Source organism: Vulpes vulpes, chromosome 10, assembly GCF_048418805.1.
Source record: "Vulpes vulpes isolate BD-2025 chromosome 10, VulVul3, whole genome shotgun sequence".
NCBI classification, from domain to species: Eukaryota; Metazoa; Chordata; class Mammalia; order Carnivora; family Canidae; genus Vulpes; species Vulpes vulpes.
Window position 1 is genome coordinate 20,051,539 of NC_132789.1, and position 18,415 is coordinate 20,069,953.

Here is an 18,415-nt window from a genome sequence, read left to right on the forward strand (position 1 = left end):
TTTTATACATATATACATATTTTAAACAGTCTTTTATATATCTTTTATATATTCTAAGAGAGGGCTCATTTTCCCCCCATTACCTAAAAATGTTTCTCAGAAAAAATAATATAAAAAATTACTATGTTGATCATAATTCCAGGAGAAAACTAAGAATCCTTGAAAATATAAGCTTAATTGAACTGGTAAGAATTGCTGTTATAGCAAAGTGGCATGGCATTAGAATAACTCCCATCAGTTATCAGGTTATCTTTAATTCACAATTTACAACTAACCATTTTGTAACCTCAAGAGCTGTTCCTTTTCTCTAATTTATCTCTAATCATAATTTTTATTCACAATTGACCATTTATTATACCTCAGTGATGAGTACTTTTTATTTTTTTATCACACTTCATTTTTATATTTAAATTACGTTAGCTAACGTATAGTACATTATTAGTTTCAGCTGTAGTTTTCAATAATTCATCAGTTGCATATGACATTTCTTAATACAGCAACAAGGTCTTATTTTCATCATTGCATCGATGGAGAAAGAGGAGAAATGTTGCATTACCTGTTCAAGAGAATCACTTCAGAAGCAGAAGGGCTGGGATTTGAAGATTTTTTTGTTTGTCTCAAAAGCTCCTACTGATTTTAGGCATGTTTCTAACTCTAGGTCAAAGTGGAGACTTATATTTTATAATCAGAGGTGTTAGAATTGATGGCACTGCTTCTCAGACTTTCATGTACACATCGATTGCCTGAGGACTTTCATCAAATACAAGCTCTAATTTAGTAGGCCTGGAGTGAGACTTGAGATTCCAAAAAGCTCGTATTTGGTGCCTATGTTACTAGTTCATAAACCATACTTGGCATAGAAAAGGTAAACGGCAATGGGATTGGAACAGACCAAGATATTAGTGACATCTGGATAATCTGAAGATTTCAGTTCCTTGGCATTTATCTGAAGGACCTGAAAACTTATGCTCTCACAAAAACCTGCACATAGATGTTTATAGCAGCTTTTGTTCATAGTTGCCAAGACTTGGAAGGAACCAAGAAGTTTTGCAATACGTGTATGTGATAAATACAAACAAATATTACTGAGCACTAAAATAAAAATGAGCCATCAAGCCATAGAAATACATGGAGGAAACTTCAATGCAAATTACTAAGTGAAAGAAGCCAAAGTGAGAAGGTCACATACTATATATAACTTTAACTATATGATGTTCCAGAAAAGAAAAAGAAACTGTGTTAACGATAAAAAGATGAATAGTTGAAGGGAATTTAGGGAGAAGATGAATCATTTTCCTTTGTTTGTGTTAGGGCACTGAAAATATGCTATGATATTATAATAGTGAATAGATGTTATTGTAAATTTGTCCAAACCCATAGAATGTAAATATCGAGTGGACCATAATATAATCTATGGACATTGGGTGATTACGATGTGTCACTGTAGGTTTATCCTTGGCAAAAACTGATAAAAATAATAATTTATATTTATAGTATAAGTATGTAAATAAAAATAAATATATTTTATATCCATATTAATTTAATAACAATTATTATTTTTAAAAATACCTCTTGGTGAATGACTTTGATGATGGGAGAGAAGCTATGCCTGTGTAGAGCATGATGTATATGGAAATCTCAATACTTACCTCTTGATTCTGTTGTGAGCCTAAGACTACTCTAAAACAAAGTCTAAAAGTCAAATAAGAAAAAATGTTGACATGGGCAGCGCAGGTGGCTCAGCGGTTTAGCACCGCCTTCGGCCCAGGGTGTGATCCTGGAGACCCAGGATCGAGTCCCACATCAGGCTCCCTGCATGGAGCCTGCTTCTCCCTCTGCCTGTGTCTCTGCCTCTCTCTCTCTGTCAATTGTGAGTAAATAAATAAAATCTTTTAAAAACATTTTTTTAAAATTCAGCATCAGTCAATAAATATGCACATGTTATCACATAAGGAATATATGAATGTGTCAGTGAATGTACAGTTAATACACATGTATGTGCATATGTGCATGTATTTTGAAATGTTGATTAAGATACAATGAATAATTAACTATATAGCAAAGTCTATAATGTGTCTGTGTTTCTATATATGCTGATTAGAAGAGATCAAATATTATATACATTGGATTTCTGTTAAATTTTTAAACAATAATATTTCCATTTAAAGGTAATTTTATTGACATACACAAAAAATATATAGTGTTAACAGTTGTCAAGTAACTACAAATCAAAACAATTAGATACCATTTATTTTTCCTATAAAATTTTCAAAAATTATAATGATCAATATAAAGACTCAGTTCATGAGTCTGGTATACCAGATATTTATACTAACCAGTTTTATGTGGAAAAAATGCTTGCAGAAGCATTTTGGTGTTAGTGATAATTTGGAAACAACCTAAATATTCAACAATAGAAATTATGGCATATCTAGCCATTTAAAAAACTACATTGTTAGAACACTTAAAGACAAAAATGCTCACAATAAGAACTCAAATGAAAAGACACAAAATAAAAAGTACAGGGCAGCCTGGGTGGTATAGCGGTTTAGCTCCTCCTTCAACCCGGGGTGTGATCCTCAAGACCTGGGATCAAGTCCCACGTCGGACTCCCTGCAAGGAGCCTACTTCTCCCTCTGCCTGTGTGTGTGTGTGTGTGTGTGTGTGTGATGAATAAATAAATAAAATCTTTGTAAAAAATAAAAATAAAGCAATAGAACTCTAATTCTGAACACACATGTTCAGTCAATATCCACCAAGTGCCTACCTTTTTTTTTTGTTTTAGTAAGCACTGTGTAGGTATTTGGATATATTAGTGAGCAGAATAGAGGCTCCTGATCCATATACATCTTATGGTTTAGCAGCAAAAAGACAAGAAACAAAAGGATTGAAACTTTTATTTATTTTTTTTAAGATTTTATTTATTTATTCATGATAGACATAGAGAGAGAGAGAGAGAGGCAGAGACACAGGCAGAGGGAGAAGCAGGCTCCATGCCAGGAGCCTGACGTGGGACTTGATACCAGGACCCCAGGATCACGCCCTGGGCCAAAGGCAGGCGCCAAACCGCTGAGCCACCCAGGGATCCCCAGGATTGAAACTTTTAATAGTAAAATATTGATAGTAAGATTATAGGTGAGCTGTATTTTATTTCTTCCATTCCCCCTTTTCTAATCACCTACATGGAGAGTGAGTTACTTTTACTGGAACAAAAATGCAAATATTTAAAAATGCAAAGAATCTATCAGAAAAATTATTATACTACTTAAAATGTTGCTTAACTAGTACTTTAGTACTAGTTAGTACTTGTGCTAACTAATCCTTAGTCCTTTTCGACTATTCAACCATTCCCTCAGGACTCTAACTTTAGACAATACTCATATCCTTTTTTAAAACTTTTTCTTCTCTCTTCCAAAGAAGCATACTGGTCTCTCTAATTTGTTCTTTAAAAAATCAATGAAAATGTAATTAGTTGCAATTAATATATAAATATGAATCTTTGGTCCTGGAATTGGTTTGCCTGACCCAATTTAGCTCTGTAATTCTACGTGATTATCCATCCATTTAGAGTAGTGCCTTGATAGTGCACATCTCGTTTGAATTCTCCTTGTAACATAACTCAATACTAATTTACCTACGACTATATGACCTGTGATTTTGTCATTTAACCAAATCACTTTTACATTTGCATCTGATATTTTTTAAAATATCATGGTTAATGGCTGCATAATGTTATAGTTGTTCAAGTACTAAGTAGGTAATTATTCTCATTTGCACCATGACTATTATTATATTGAAATAAGCTACATTATAAAGCCTATTGATGGATTCCTAACCTACCTTTACCGGGCTTGTCAGATTGTCAGATTTTAGCACATCATCCCTTGACATCTCTACGTCAGTGGTCCCAAGCACAAATGTATATACAAAGACTAGCCCACCAACATGAATGAATGGAGAGGGTTGGGAACAAGGGGAACAAGGTCTTTGGAGAACATGGGCCTTTAGTACAAGGGACAGCCGGTATTCAGCTTCAGCTAATTTTGCCAATCAAGAGTATTAGCCTAAATTTTCTGATTTTTTGAAATGAATTAGAAAACTACTTTTATTATTTTATTTATTTTATTTTTTATTTTTATTTTTTATGGGAGTTCAGTTTGCCAACATATAGCATAACACCCAGTGCTCATCCCACCAAGTGCCCCCCTCAGTGCCCATCACCCAGTCACCCTAACCCCCCGGCCACCTCCCCTTTCATTACCCTTCGTTCGTTTCCCAGAGTTGGTGTCTCTCATGTTTTGTCACCTTCACTGATATTTTCACTCATTTTCTCTCCTTTCCCTTTATTCCCTTTCACTAATTTTTATATTCCCCAAATGAATGAGACCATATAAGGATTGTTCTTTTCCAATTGACTTATTTCACTCAGCATAATACCAGAAAACTACTTTTAAATGTAAAATTTCCCAATTACATAAAACACCAACCAAACACAACAGTCTAGCCAACTGGATTTGGTTTTCAAATTAGAAGAGTTCAAATTTATGAAACTTGTACATTGTCACTTGTTATAACCATCCTGAGATAGACTTTTTTGTTTCTGTTTCTGATTTTTGTTTTTTAAATATAGCATAGGGAAAAACTTTAAAGAAAGACATACAATTTCCTTATAAGTATATAGAAACACCCTCACCCTGAATTGTCAGATTGTCAGATTTATTGATGTTAAATTAGATGATTCTATTTAAAGTTTATTATTTTAAGTGCATCTTGCTTTTTTAAATTGTTAGGCTTTTTAAACTTTCATTTGATAATAAATCAACATAGGTTCATAAATGCCATGGATAATCATGACAAGAATATACGGAAATTAAGTGTATGTGTACAAATCACACGTCCAGTCTCTTGCTCCTTAAGCATTGTTTACTCTTAGATCTATAATCTAATTTTTTAAAGAAAATGCAATGTATAATAAATCTTGAGTTTCGAATACTATGTGCAATCACGATGCTCTAGCATCTCAAAAGTAGACAGGGAAAATAAAGAATCAGAACAAAGGGAAACTATTTGTTTCCAAATCAAGAACAAACAATAAACCATGTCTTAGTGGCTATAAACTCAAGGCATCAAGCCATAGAACAGGGTAATTTTTACGAAATATAGAATAATCTACCATGCATCAAGCAAACTGTATTGAATCTAATAAATCTAAAACTCTTAATAAAGTGCTTGGCAGGAAATCATCGAGCAGATCCAGTGTTCTGAGCTCATGTGCCACAGCTGTCACCAGAGGACCGGGGTGAAATTCTGAGTAGCTACAAAGGCAAAAACACAGAAAGTAGAGGAAAATTTCATGTCATTAACACTGTGAAGCAGTGTTTGCTCAGCTCAACAGCCTCAATGATTACATTTTGTTTTTCTGCATATCTACATTCTATTCACGTAATACCCATATGGTTCAAGTGGTGTCCCTATTATTAGTCTTCTGACAGGAATGTCCCTTGCAAAAGACCATTGTTTGCTTTATGGGGAAAAGAGATATTTAGAGAGACGTTTGTCTTGAGGATCCACCCAGCTTTAAGAAAGGGTAATGCCCATGACTGGACAACTTTAATTCAAAAACATTAGTACTATATTTTAGGTAAATGTTTAAGGAAGAGGAAGTATTACTAAACTCAGATTCCATTCTCCAGATGCTATAAAATGGCATGTGTTACCAATTTTTGAAAATACATATAAATTATTATTTTAATAGAACAACAATAGTAGTAACTAATTGTTGGTAAGCAATATGCCAAGAAATATATTGTGTATCTCACATGACTTGATTAATTTATCCTCTGTCACTCTGTGAGGTAGCTACTATTGTTACATCTATTTTCAGATATGGAAATAGAGTAAGTGGCAGAGCTGGGATTTCAATCTGATCAGTTTGATTCAGGAGGTAGTTTTACCTCTTTGAGTGTCATTATGGTGAGATATTTGCCTGGTAGGCAGTCAAGTATGATTCTAACCCCATACTTAGTCCAAGTCTTCAAAATGGAAAGTCTATTCATTTTGCCAACCTGCCTTTGATTCAAATGAGGAATCTGCAGGATGCAGCTGATCACTACAAACCCCGAGAACTCCCTCATTCACTTCAAGACTGGCAGGGTTTATATACCCTTATTTAATCAAATTGTAACTGAACCGAGTGAGAGTTTGTCCCCTCAATGCACAGAGAGCCAATAAAAACTGACACTGAGCTTTTGCAGTGAAGAAAGATAAGCTGTTAATGGTGTGGTCTCACCCATGAGAACAGTACCTAATGCTCAAAAGTCCTGTACCCCCTCATGGTTTGCAAGTGAGGATTTTTAAGGTCAAAATTTGGAGCAGGGGGCTCCTGAGAAGGTGGACGCTGTTGATTGGAGGCCCATGATGTCATGCTAGCAGATGCTCCGATGCCATTTCATTAAGTCCCACAGCGGTCTTCTCCGTCTCAAGAGATTTGGAATCTGAAAGACATCTCGATTCCTTATGTTAAAAATTTCACTAAGTACATCTGGTGATCATATCTATTTGTAAGCTAGTGGGGTTGCATTCTTACAGGTTTCTTGGCTAGTTCAGTTATGCCTGGGGATGATATGAGCTCTATTGATCATTCTTTCATCTGAACTGATACGATGGAGGCCAGCTTCAAATATGATTGGATTACTTGTGATTTGTTTAATTTATGCTGTAAATCTAAAATCATATTGCTAATTCTTCTTTTTAAAAAAATATTTATTTATTTGTTTGAAAGAGGGAGAGAGTGAAAGAGAGAAAGTGGAAGAGAAGGGAAGAGGGGGAGGGAGAGAGAGCCTGACAAGAGGCTCGGTCTCACGACCTGGAGACCATGACCCTGAGATCATGACCTGAGCCAAAACCAAGAGTCGAGTGCTTAACCAACTGCAGCACCCAGGTGCCCCATATTGCTACTCTTCTAATGTTTGCTTTAGTAGGGAGGGATTTTTTTTTTTCTTAACTTACTGGATGCTTTTGGCTGGTCTACTAATTAAATTGGTTAACATCTAATTTTGTACTTATGAGAGCCCCACAAAGACATGAAAAGCTTCAAGACAGGCAATTGAGGCTTAATATGCCATTCTGAGTTAAGGAGTTAGGGGTAGGGATCTGGGGCTTCAAAAGGAAGGAACACAATTAACAGAAAGATGATAAGAGCAAATAATTGGAAAACAAATGTTTGTCATGACCTGCAGAGACAGTGGGACACAGAGGAAACTGAACAAACGTATCTTGCTGAGTTCCCCTTAGCTTGGCACACCTAGCCTGTACTTTTTGTAGATATTTCTGGTGGTACCTCTCTTCCAGGACCAGACCTCCTCTGAATTCTCAGAGACAAATAAGGGGGAGGGGAAAGTTTTTGAATCCGTTGGATCTTGATTGCCTTCAGCTCAAAACAGTCCACATGACAAAGTGACACATTTTGTGGCAGCCTATTCTGATTCCCTTTAATTTCAAAGGGATTTAATATGCATAAGTGAATAAACCATTACGTTCAGTCTGTATAAAGGGTGTTATCAGTCATCTGCTTTGCATTGGGGAAGTTTTCCTCTGAGGGTAAATTCCTCTGAATTATGCTGCCCTATGAAAGGCAGCTATGCTTAGCACAACATCACTAGTGCTGCACTCTGCTGCACTATGATATGGCAGAAACACATCCTTTATAGCAGTGCCGAGGAATCAGATCTCCCCACCAAAATGAGCTTTCCAGATAGTTCTGTGTGCCTTAAACATTGAAGAACAGCATTCAAAAGATTTTATTTTAATTTTAATTTTTTTGAAGATTTTATGTACTTATTTGAGAGAGAGCAAGAATGTGTGCGTGAGTGGGGGAGGGGTAGAGAGAGAGGGAAAGAGTGAATCTTAAGCAGACTCAGAGCTGAGAGCAGAGCCTGATTTGGGGCTAATCTCAAGACTCTGAGATTATAACTAAGCTGAAACCACGAGTTGGATGCTAAACCTACTGAGCCACCCTGATCAGAAACTCTTTCGCTTAACATACAAGTTCATAGCTTTTCTTTTTTTCTAAAATTGCCAGATATTATCAGGAGCATAGCCTCCCAAATAATGGAGGAACTTCATCCTAGCCTCATGATGTACCAATTTAGTAATGGAGAATATAGAAGCAGGCAGGGATAGAGGGAGGAAATAATTGAAAGCTATTTGGGCAGCCCTGGTGGCACAGCGGTTTAGCACCGCCTGCAGCCCAGGTCGTGATCCTGGAGACCCCAGATCGAGTCCTGAGTCGGGCTTCCTGCATAGAGCCTGCTTCTCCCTCTGCCTGTGTCTCTGCCTCTCTCTCTCTCTCTCTCTGAATGAATAAATAAATCTTAAAAAAAAAAGTAAAAAATTGAAAGCTATTTGTAGTTTTAAAAAATTCCCAGATTTCACTCTATCATACAATAAGCTTTAAAGAAATTGCTGTTGTATTGAGACCAAACCTATTATAATGAGACAGGTCCAGATAATGATAATGTGCTGTGATTTTAAAATGAAATTCAGGACATAGCTCCAGGGTCTGTTTTTAATGACACCTCCATTGATAAAGGATGTAAAATTTTCCAAGTCTGTTAGCTAGTCATTCAGTAGTAACTTTGACCAAGTGTAATGACACCCACATTTTCTTATTAGAGTGCTTATGGTTATCTACATAGCAAATGGCAAATTGGAGATTTATATGCCATTTAAACTAGGTTACATCTAGGAAAATTCATTCTGGGTCATTATGGGAAGACTGCTCTTAAAACAGTCTAGTGGAACAGTTTTAGATGGTTTTGTGTAGTACCAAGAGTCATTAATATAACAAGAGATTCCTTTTTAGCAGAAGAGTTATTTGAATAGACAGCTGGGCATTGTAGTGCAAAACAGGCATCAGCTTAGTTTTGCACTTTGGCCTTATAACATAAAACCGTGTCATTACGACAAGCCCTATTATGGCAGGAAATCTGTCTAATGTAGCTCATTCTTGCTCTTAGTCCAGGGAGGTTTAATTACCAGAAGAATTAATCTCACCAATAATGGGGGATCCCTGCGTGGCCCAGCAGTTTGGCGCCTGCCTTTGACCCAGGGCGCGATCCTGGGGACCCGGGATCGAGTCCCATGTCGGGCCCCCTGCATGGAGCCTGCTTCTCCCTCTGCCTGTGTCTCTGCCTCTGTGTGTGTGTGTGTGTGTGTGTGTGTGTGTGTGACTATCATGAATGAATAAATAAAATCTTTTTTAAAAAATCTCACCAATAATAATAAGTAATATTTGTAAGGACTTTGAAGTTTACAAGGATTTTCACATATAGTTCCTGCCCTTGTATCATTGCCCATACTTCCTAACTGTTCTTCCTGACACCAGTTTCAACTCCTTCCAGTACATTCTCTGTATTTATGATCAAAACACAAATTTCATCACATTATTTTCCTGATTATACATTTACAGCATTTTCCTTATTGCCTACATGGTAAAGTCTAGGTCATTAGCAAATCATACAGTGTAGTAATATTGCTTGTGTGGAATCAGATTTTCCGTAACACATGCACACACACAAACACACACAAATATACCAAAATGTATTAAAAAGGTAGTGACAACATAGAGAGGAGTAGATGCTGCAGATCTTTGCTAGTCTTGTTTCCTAACATTTTCCATTGTAAAGAGTTCACAGCTTCCAGTGGCATAGATAATACAGGTCAGGGACCAGATAGATTTCAGACAAAATTTTAATAGCTCATATATATTAAACATTTTATACAACATGGCATAGTACTTAATACATAATAACCGCTCAACAATAATTTTCTAAACTTTATTTCAATGTGGCAAGTACTGCAGTATAATACATCCTCTACTATGGAATTTCCACAGACTGAGGATGTTGTTATGGTAAGGTTCCAGTGTATAAATTATGTGAAAATACTGGGCAAAAGGGAAGGAAATATTTTGCCAGCTGATAATATAATGTTGCAAAACTTCTATTCAAGGAGATTTTTAAAAATCTGAGTTTACTATTGTATATTTCACAGTTGAAAATAAGCTTTGGCCCATGAGATTTTACCTACACATTGGGGACAACATCTTGTTAAAACAAGATTGTGAAGTTTATAAGAAAGTAGTAAAGTCTGCCTTTCGATATAGACTTACATTTTTGTTCTTCCTGTTTCTTTTGGAATCTGCATTTTTCTGTGAATGATGAGTATTTCTTGGTCACCAAATCCTCTCTTAGTCTACATTCATTTGGTAGTACACTGGAAAGCTGAAGAAAAGTGATTAAAGACCAGGAATGTCAATGTTTTTGGCATGGAAATGGATCATATTTGACTTTTTCAAATATATGCTCTTGAAAATTGGCCATTCGTATGTACAGACGTTTAAATTTCTAAATATAATAAGCTGTGTAAAAGGAGATATGATTTGAGGAAATGAGTATAGTAATGGTCATTACGGGAAGCACCAGTGCAAAATTACCAGTTCAAGAACACTTTATGGAACATAATGAATTGTCATAGTTGTTTTTAGAGTTAGAAAGATTCTTTGACTAAATGTTAGAACATCTTTGTTTAACAGCATTCATTCTAAGAAAGACATACAAATACACTGATATAGTGTCACTGATCTCTCTTATTTACAAATCATTTAAATTACAAAGAACAAACATTCCCTTCAAAAAATCTGAATATACCCTTCCTTAGCTTGAACTTTAATTGAACTTGATAAAAGTAATTTGATTTTCAGGGTTGTTCCTATCATATCTTAATGAATTAAAGAAATATAGCAAAGATTCCTTGTGTGTATGTTTTTTGTAATAATGAAAAAAATCACAGTTACACATTACCTATAAAGAAAAAGAAGGAATATGATGTAGGTTGAATTGACTTATATACTACATCATTTAATTCCTACAAGTCTTTTGTTTTGTTTTATTTAAAAATTTTTTTAAATTCCTACAACAGTCTTTTGAAAGAGGAATTACAATCTTCACTTTAGATGTAAAGTACCAGTGCAATACTATCTTATATAGAATAAAGTTACAGTTGTTTATAATGAATTGAAGATTATTGTTTCACTGTGTTTAACATTTTCTGGATGATGCTGTTTTTAAAGAAAAGTAGTGTAAATGTAAAAATTCAATGTATTGGTGGGATCAATAATTGTGATCACATTCAACATTTATAAATTCATTTTCTCTCTAAATTGAAAAGAACTGGAATTTTTTTTAAAGAGTTATTTATTGGGCAGCCCGGGTGGCTCAGCGGTTTAGCGCCGCCTTCAGCCCAGGTCGTGATCCTGGAGACCCGGGATCAAGTCCCACGTAGGGCGCCCTGCATGGAGCCTGCTTCTCCCTCTGCCTGTGTCTCTGCCTCTCTCTCTCTCAATCCTCTCTGTGTGTTCTCATGAATAAATAAATAAAATCTTTTAAAAAAAGAGCTACTTATTGATTTATTTATTCATGATGGACATAGAGAGAGAGAGAGAGAGGCAGAGACACAGGCAGAGGGAGAAGCAGGCTCCATGCCGGAAGCCCGACGGGGGACTCGATCCCGGGACTCCAGGATCACACCCTGGGCCAAAAGCAGGCGCTAAACCGCTGAGCCACCCAGGGATCCCCAAAAGGACTGCAATTAAAGAAGAGACCAGAATTATTTATATCATTAACTTTATTTTTTCAGTGTTCAGAATAAAAGTCAATATCAACATGTGTAATAACAACAGTCTTTTCCAAAAAGTCTATCTCTCACAGTTATTTTTAATAAACGCAAAGATAATAGGAAAGAAGTGTTATCTAGTTATCTAATTATAGATATCTATGTTATCTAGTTTTGTGAAAACACATAATACTGAGAATGTCAGAATTTTTTGTTTAGGAACATGATCTCTTTAAGAGTGTGATGAAAATAATAGATCATCTTCTCAGAAGAAGAACTACATATGCATACACACTAATCCTCCAATCCTCAAATCAATTAAAATCCCTTTTATGTATGCAGTAGTATGAAATATAGAACCCACAGATTTATGATGACCCAAGATCCTACAATTATTTACTCCCTGCAATCTTCATGCTTACCCCCAAGGATTTCAAACCCCAATTACCCTCCACTGTTTGTTTTCCCTAGCATTTTCACCATCTGACGACACATGATGTAATTTACTCATGCATTGAGTGTCCATTGCCTGTTCCACTTTCCAGAATGCAGCTTCCACCAGGGCAATGACCTTTGTCTATTATGGTCAACAGTTCACCTAGAACAGTTTCTGACACAAAACAGTCCCTCATTATTTCCTGAACCAATAAATAGATTTATAGTGACTGTATATGTCGTATTAAGAATATAAGCCTCAAATTTGAATTCAAGAACCTTTTATTGAATTGTTGATCTGCATATCCCTAACTTCATCCTTTTAAAAGTAATAGACCATGCATGTTGTTGTAGTGTTTTTAGGATGAAATAACAAATATATAATCTTATAATAACCATCTATCACTTATATGACTGCACAGATTGTTCCCTGAATTAGCCATAGAATGTGGAGGCCAAAGCCACCACTTCTTATAGGATTATCAAATGTCCATATTAAGTGTCAGTTTTGATTGAAAGTTTCTTTAAGGGTAAGTTGATAGTTTACAATGTCTTAATGACCAGAAAAATTTTATCAAAAATAATGGTAATTCAAATATTATTATAGCAAGTAAATTATTAAATTCGGAATTACACCCATACTGACACCCCCACACACACACACAATTAGACATTTTTCCCCAGTGTATTTACCTCGGATGATATCTGAGGTACCTCAGATGATATTTCTTTGATTTGTTGATTGGTTTTCATTATTTTATTCTGTTTTCCAGCATTGTGTCCTTACTCTCATATTTTTGGGCCATTCTTCAAATAGAATATCCAGGTTTCATTACCAATGGTAAGATGAAACCATGAACTTAAAAAGTCACCTTAATAACCAAATGTATCATAAAATGTACAAGTAGAAAAAAAGTCTATGGCATCGCTAGCCAATATATCTTTATCACAGCTACTACTGAGAAGACAGACTGATAAAATGTGGGAAGATAATTTAGATTTTGTGAGGAAGGAAAACATGTTCTTACACTTAGGGACTATTCATTACATTTTAGTACAAAGGAAATTTTTTATATAGCTGAGTTATCAGCCAGTGAATGAAAACAGAAGGATGAACAGTTCTATATAATTGTTGTAGAATACTCGCCAAGTCTTGTGAGATTCAGCCTGAGGATAAGTGGGGAAGAAAGAATAAAGGGAGCTCATCAAACAGTTGATACTCTTTGTAGGGAGGGCCTCTTGGTTGTTGGATAGGAGGAAGCAGGCAGATGTCAAAACTATGTTCATAGCTCCTTCCTCTACAATGACACAGGTTCTGTTAGATACTTCTCACACTGAAATAAACGACTCTGTTCACACACCCGTGTGCAAGATTAGAATATTTATTCTCCGTGATATGACTACTCCTTAAAACCCAGGCCGTCTGGCAAACTATGCGTGAATGAATGGATGAATGAATGAGATCTATGAGTCACCTGCCACAGAGAATGAGAGTTTATTGTGTTTGTCTAGATAAAGAACATACTGGGGTGTAAGTTTTGTTGTTGTTGTTGTTCTTTTACCTAAACTTGTCAATTATACTCCTTCTTACCATTATTCAGTTTTATCCTAAATTTCATTATTATCTTCTTAAATAATTTGTGCTATAAACCAGCAAGTCCCCTTGTTCCTGTGTTTTCTCGTACTGCTGTGATACCATTTTTTTTTTTGTTGGATTAGTCTGTATGTCACACACATAAGAACACAGCAATTGAGATATTAACAATGTTAAACAATTTTATTAATAGAATATATCTCTCCATTTCTTCAGGTCTTCTTTAATATCCCTTCATTGGGTTTCACAATTTGCTACATAAAATCTGTAAATATTCTGCACTTAACAACTATATATTTTGTAGCATTTTCTTTCTTGTGAATGGTAGCATATATTTGGCTATATTTTCTAACTTATTGCTATGTAGAGAAATGTGCTGATTTTACAGAAGGTCTGAAATGCTGATAATAATAACTGGAACTTCAGAAATATGGATTAAAACAGAGAAAAACAAAGAGAAAAATAGTAAACTAGATAATGAATTTGATGAAATCACTCAGAATGAAGTGCAGAGAAATAAAGATAAGAATAGAAGAAGAAGAGAGGTGCCTGGGTGGCTCAGTCAGTTAAGTGTCTGCCTTCAGCTCAGGTCATGATCAGCCCTTCCTTGGGCTCCATGCTCAGAGGAGAGCCTGCTTCTCCCTCTTCTCCCCATTTATGCTCTCTGTTGCTATCTCTCTCTCAAATGAATAAATAAAATCTTTTAAAAAAAGAGGGAGAGAGAATATAAGAAGAAGAGATTGAGATAACTGAAGGAGAAAGTGAGGAGACCCAGTCTATAGTAACAAGTTCTAGAAGGGGATACCGTAGATATTGGAGGGAGAACTGTATCAAAACTTGGCCCAGGAAAGCTCAGGACTGTTCTGGTGGCCTTGGAGAAGCCCACTAGGGCATGATGCATCATGGTTAATGACATGGACTTTAGGTTTAAATTAGTATCAGTTAAAGTCACAGCTCCAACATTTACGAAAAGTGTGAGTGCCCTTGTATATGGGCATCACGTGAGCTCCTACTTTATCATATTGTCAGTGAGACAATACAAGGGCACTGTTCAGTATTGTACCTGACACATAACACCCAGAGAATGTTACCTCTTATAGGATTCTAAAAGTGTAATGCTACTCACATTAATAGAATAAACTGATGAATGATAAATCAATGTATTAATATATTGTATAGAATTATTTAATTATTAATGTATTAATAATAATGTAATGATTTATATATTGCTATATTATATTAATATTAATTATATGGAGGTGTAGAGGTGCTAAATAATATCTTTAAGACCTAGCTATCATGGAATTAAATACATTGTTCCTTAGAGATGAAAACACTTGTCATGCATATCTAGTGCTGCTATCATTCCAATAGTAGTATAATTTTATTCTCATTTTTCAGCTCAAAAGATTCCAGTTTGGCGGGATTAGGAACTAAGAATTGTGGGGAGCTAAATTTTGGGCTAGGGGGCACTTTAGATAAAAAAAAAATACTAAAGCTTGGATCATTTGTCAAAATGACACACCTGAGTAGTGATGAAGCCAGGATTCAAACCCATGGTGCATCCCTGTGCAAATTTCTGTCTAATAAGCCACTATGAGACACACCGAGTCATTGAAATGCAGAGTAAGTGATAGGGGAAGCATTCACATTATGTTTACCAATAATGTAGGGAAGGAAGGAAGGAAGGAAGGAAGGAAGGAAGGAAGGAAGGAAGGAAGGAAGGAAGGAAGGAAATACTATGAATACATTTTAAATAGGATACAAATTTGTACAGAGCTTGTAACAAAAAAAAATAAAAGACTTCTTTTAATAGAAGTTTAAAAAGGTCTGGGAAGGAGTTAAACAAAAGATTTGTATTTACCTCTAAAAAAACTCCTTATTGCTTTCCATACTCTTCTACCATGAAAACTTTTACTTTTTAATAATTTTATTTAAAAATGACTTTTTAAAACAAAATATAGTCTCAAGAAAGGCAAGAAACCACATTTGGAGTTAGGAGTTTGAAGGGAAGCAGTAGTTTCTATTTATAATGAATTCAGAATATAAAAAAGTAGTAAAGGACAGGCTTCCACCTCCTCTCCTTCCTCTCCTCCCTCTCATATTGCCCTCACTCATTTTCCCTTTGATTTTTCCTACATTTATGGTAGTTCAGGGTGCATATTGCACAAGAGATCCAGTCTAACAGGATGAAGGAGGGCTTCAGTCCAGTGCTAAGATACCACTGCATCCACCAGAAGAAGAGAGAGCCGTTTCTTACTTGATAACCTTTCCACTCCTATTTTTGCATGTCTGTGCTGTGATCAAAGCACGGGCCTTAGTTGTGAGGCTCTTGATATTGAGGGCAGAGTGGGGGACTTTGGGGGCATACGCCCGAACAGTCATCTGTTCACCTAAGCCAAGTGGAGCTGAAATCCTGCATATGTGCCAGAATGCCATTTTTTTCTTTCTCCTTTTCTCTGTTGCTTATCATACCCTGGACTATTCAGGACAATCAGCAATTGGACAGAATACTCAAGGAGGGGGATATTAAGCTCTACTTTTTTTTTTTTAAGATTTTATTTATTTGAGAGAGAGAGAGAGATCACCAGCATGAGCAGGGGCAGGGGGAGGTCAGAGGAAGAGAGAAACAGACTCTCCCCGCTGAACAGGAGCCCAACTCAGGGCTCCATCCCAGGACCCCAGGATCATGATCTGAACCGAAGGCAAACACATAAACAACTGAGCCCCCAGGTGCCCCTGAGCTCCACTTTTGAAGGGAAGAGTATCAAATAATTTTTAGACACATTTTAAAATGAAAACTTTTTTTATATTGTTTGCATAAAAATGCCAAGAAGAATTACAGTGTTACGTATACAGAGATAATTTAACAAAGAATCTCACACTCTAGTTTTTGAATACAAGAGAACAACACTATAATTTGTACTGGTTATTACAGAAAAAATGTATATATGCTAATTTTAAGACAAATTCTCAAATTTAGAATATCTTAACCAACTCTTCCAATTTATAATTTGAGTAAATATTGCTATGCTACATTCAGTATTTAACTCAAAAATATTTCTGTACTCAGAACTCTGTAGAATACCAGATTGTTATAGATTGTGAACAAATCTATATGAAAAAATACATCCCAGGGTTCCTTGGGTGGCTCAGTGTTTAGCGCCTGCCTTCAGCCCAGGGCATGAACCTGGAGTCCCAGGATCAAGTCCCATATTGGGCTTCCTGCATACAGCCTGCTTCTCCCTCTGCCTGTGTCTCTGCCTCTGTGTGTGTGTGTGTGTGTGTGTGTGTGTGTCTCATGAATAAATAAAATCTTTAAAAAGAAAGAAAAAGAAAAAATACATCCCAGACTAAGTTCAGGTATCATTACTATTGTAGCAAACCATATTCTATATTTAAATGGTTTCTAATTTGGTAAGCAAATATAGAAAACTTGGAGTGGATTTAATTCAAAAATGAATTATAAAGCAACAAAATACGCTTCTGTAAAATCTGATTTCTAAGGAAGTTAATTGAGATTTTCTTAGAACAGTAAAATCCTGAAGTTCTGAGTATATAATCATTTTCAGGAAAAATATCTTTAATCTTGATACATGGCTTTTGTGCACAAACTTTATATGAATAGGAGGGATGATGTAAAATATAAGATGATGGGATCCCTGGGTGGCTCAGCAGTTTAGTGCCTGCCTTTGGCCCAGGGCATGTTCGGGGAGTCCCAGGATCGAGTCCCACATCAGACTCCGGCGTGGAGCCTGCTTCTCCCTCTGCCTGTGTCTTTGCCTCTCTCTCTCTCTCTCTCCTTCTCTCTCTCTCTCTGTCTGTCTCTCATGAATGAATAAATAAAATCTTTAATAAAAAAATATATATAAGATGCTGACAGGGGTTCCTGAGTGACTCAATCGGTTAAGTGACCAGCTCTTGATTTCAGCTTGGGTCAGGGTCTCTGTCTCAGAGATCTTAACCAAGCCCTGCCTCTCTCCTCAGAGAGTCCGCTGGAAATTCCCTCTCTCTCTCTCTCTCTCTCTCTCTCTCTCTCCCTCCCCCCCCACCCCCCTGCTCTGCGTGTCCTCCTGTTCATATGCACTCTCTCTGTCAAATAAATAAATCTTTCTTAAAAAAGAAAAAGATATAAGAATCAATAGATTAAAAATATTAGTTATGCTAACAAGGAAAATTAGAACAAGATTAAAATATAAAGATCAAAATTATTAGTTATGCTAACAAGGAAAATTAGAACAATCTTTTATCAACACTGCAAATTTAGTATTTGGCATATTTTTTTTAAAGATTTATTAATTTATTTATTCATGATAAATAGGCAGGCACTAAACTGCTGAGCCACCCATGATAGACATAGAGAGACAGAGAGAGAGAGAGAGAGAGAGAGACAGAGAGAGAGAGGCAGAGACACAGGAAGAGGGAGAAGCAGGATCCATGCCGGAAGCCTCACGCAGGACTCGATCCCAGGACCCCAGGATCGCGCCCTGGGCCAAAGGCAGGCACTAAACCACCGAGCCACCCAGGGATCCCCAGTATTTGGCACATTATATTCTATTTAACATTCTGAAATTTCCCTATTTTGCTGCCAATTTTTTCACATATCTCTTTATCTTCCGATCTATTCCTTTCCACATGCCTCTTCCTGTCCACTTTTACTACTGAACTGAAACTACTTTCTCCATTATCATCTATGACACATCATTCTATTTT

General features: G+C 36.1%; 1 protein-coding gene across 4 annotated transcripts in view; it reads left to right on the top strand.

The window, feature by feature from the left end:
- The window catches only part of LOC140594296 (small G protein signaling modulator 1-like), an 82,023-nt gene that overhangs the window by 39,117 nt on the left and 24,491 nt on the right, over positions 1-18,415 (top strand). For 2 of the 4 annotated variants that reach the window (XM_072725228.1, XM_072725227.1), the window contains exon 7: positions 498-2,071. The exons of 1 other annotated variant lie outside the window; for it this stretch is intronic. The gene's annotated coding sequence lies outside the window, so the exon portion shown is untranslated. Of the gene's footprint in view, positions 1-497; positions 2,072-18,415 lie in introns of those variants that run through there. One more of the 4 variants, XM_072725230.1, reaches the window with a different exon arrangement.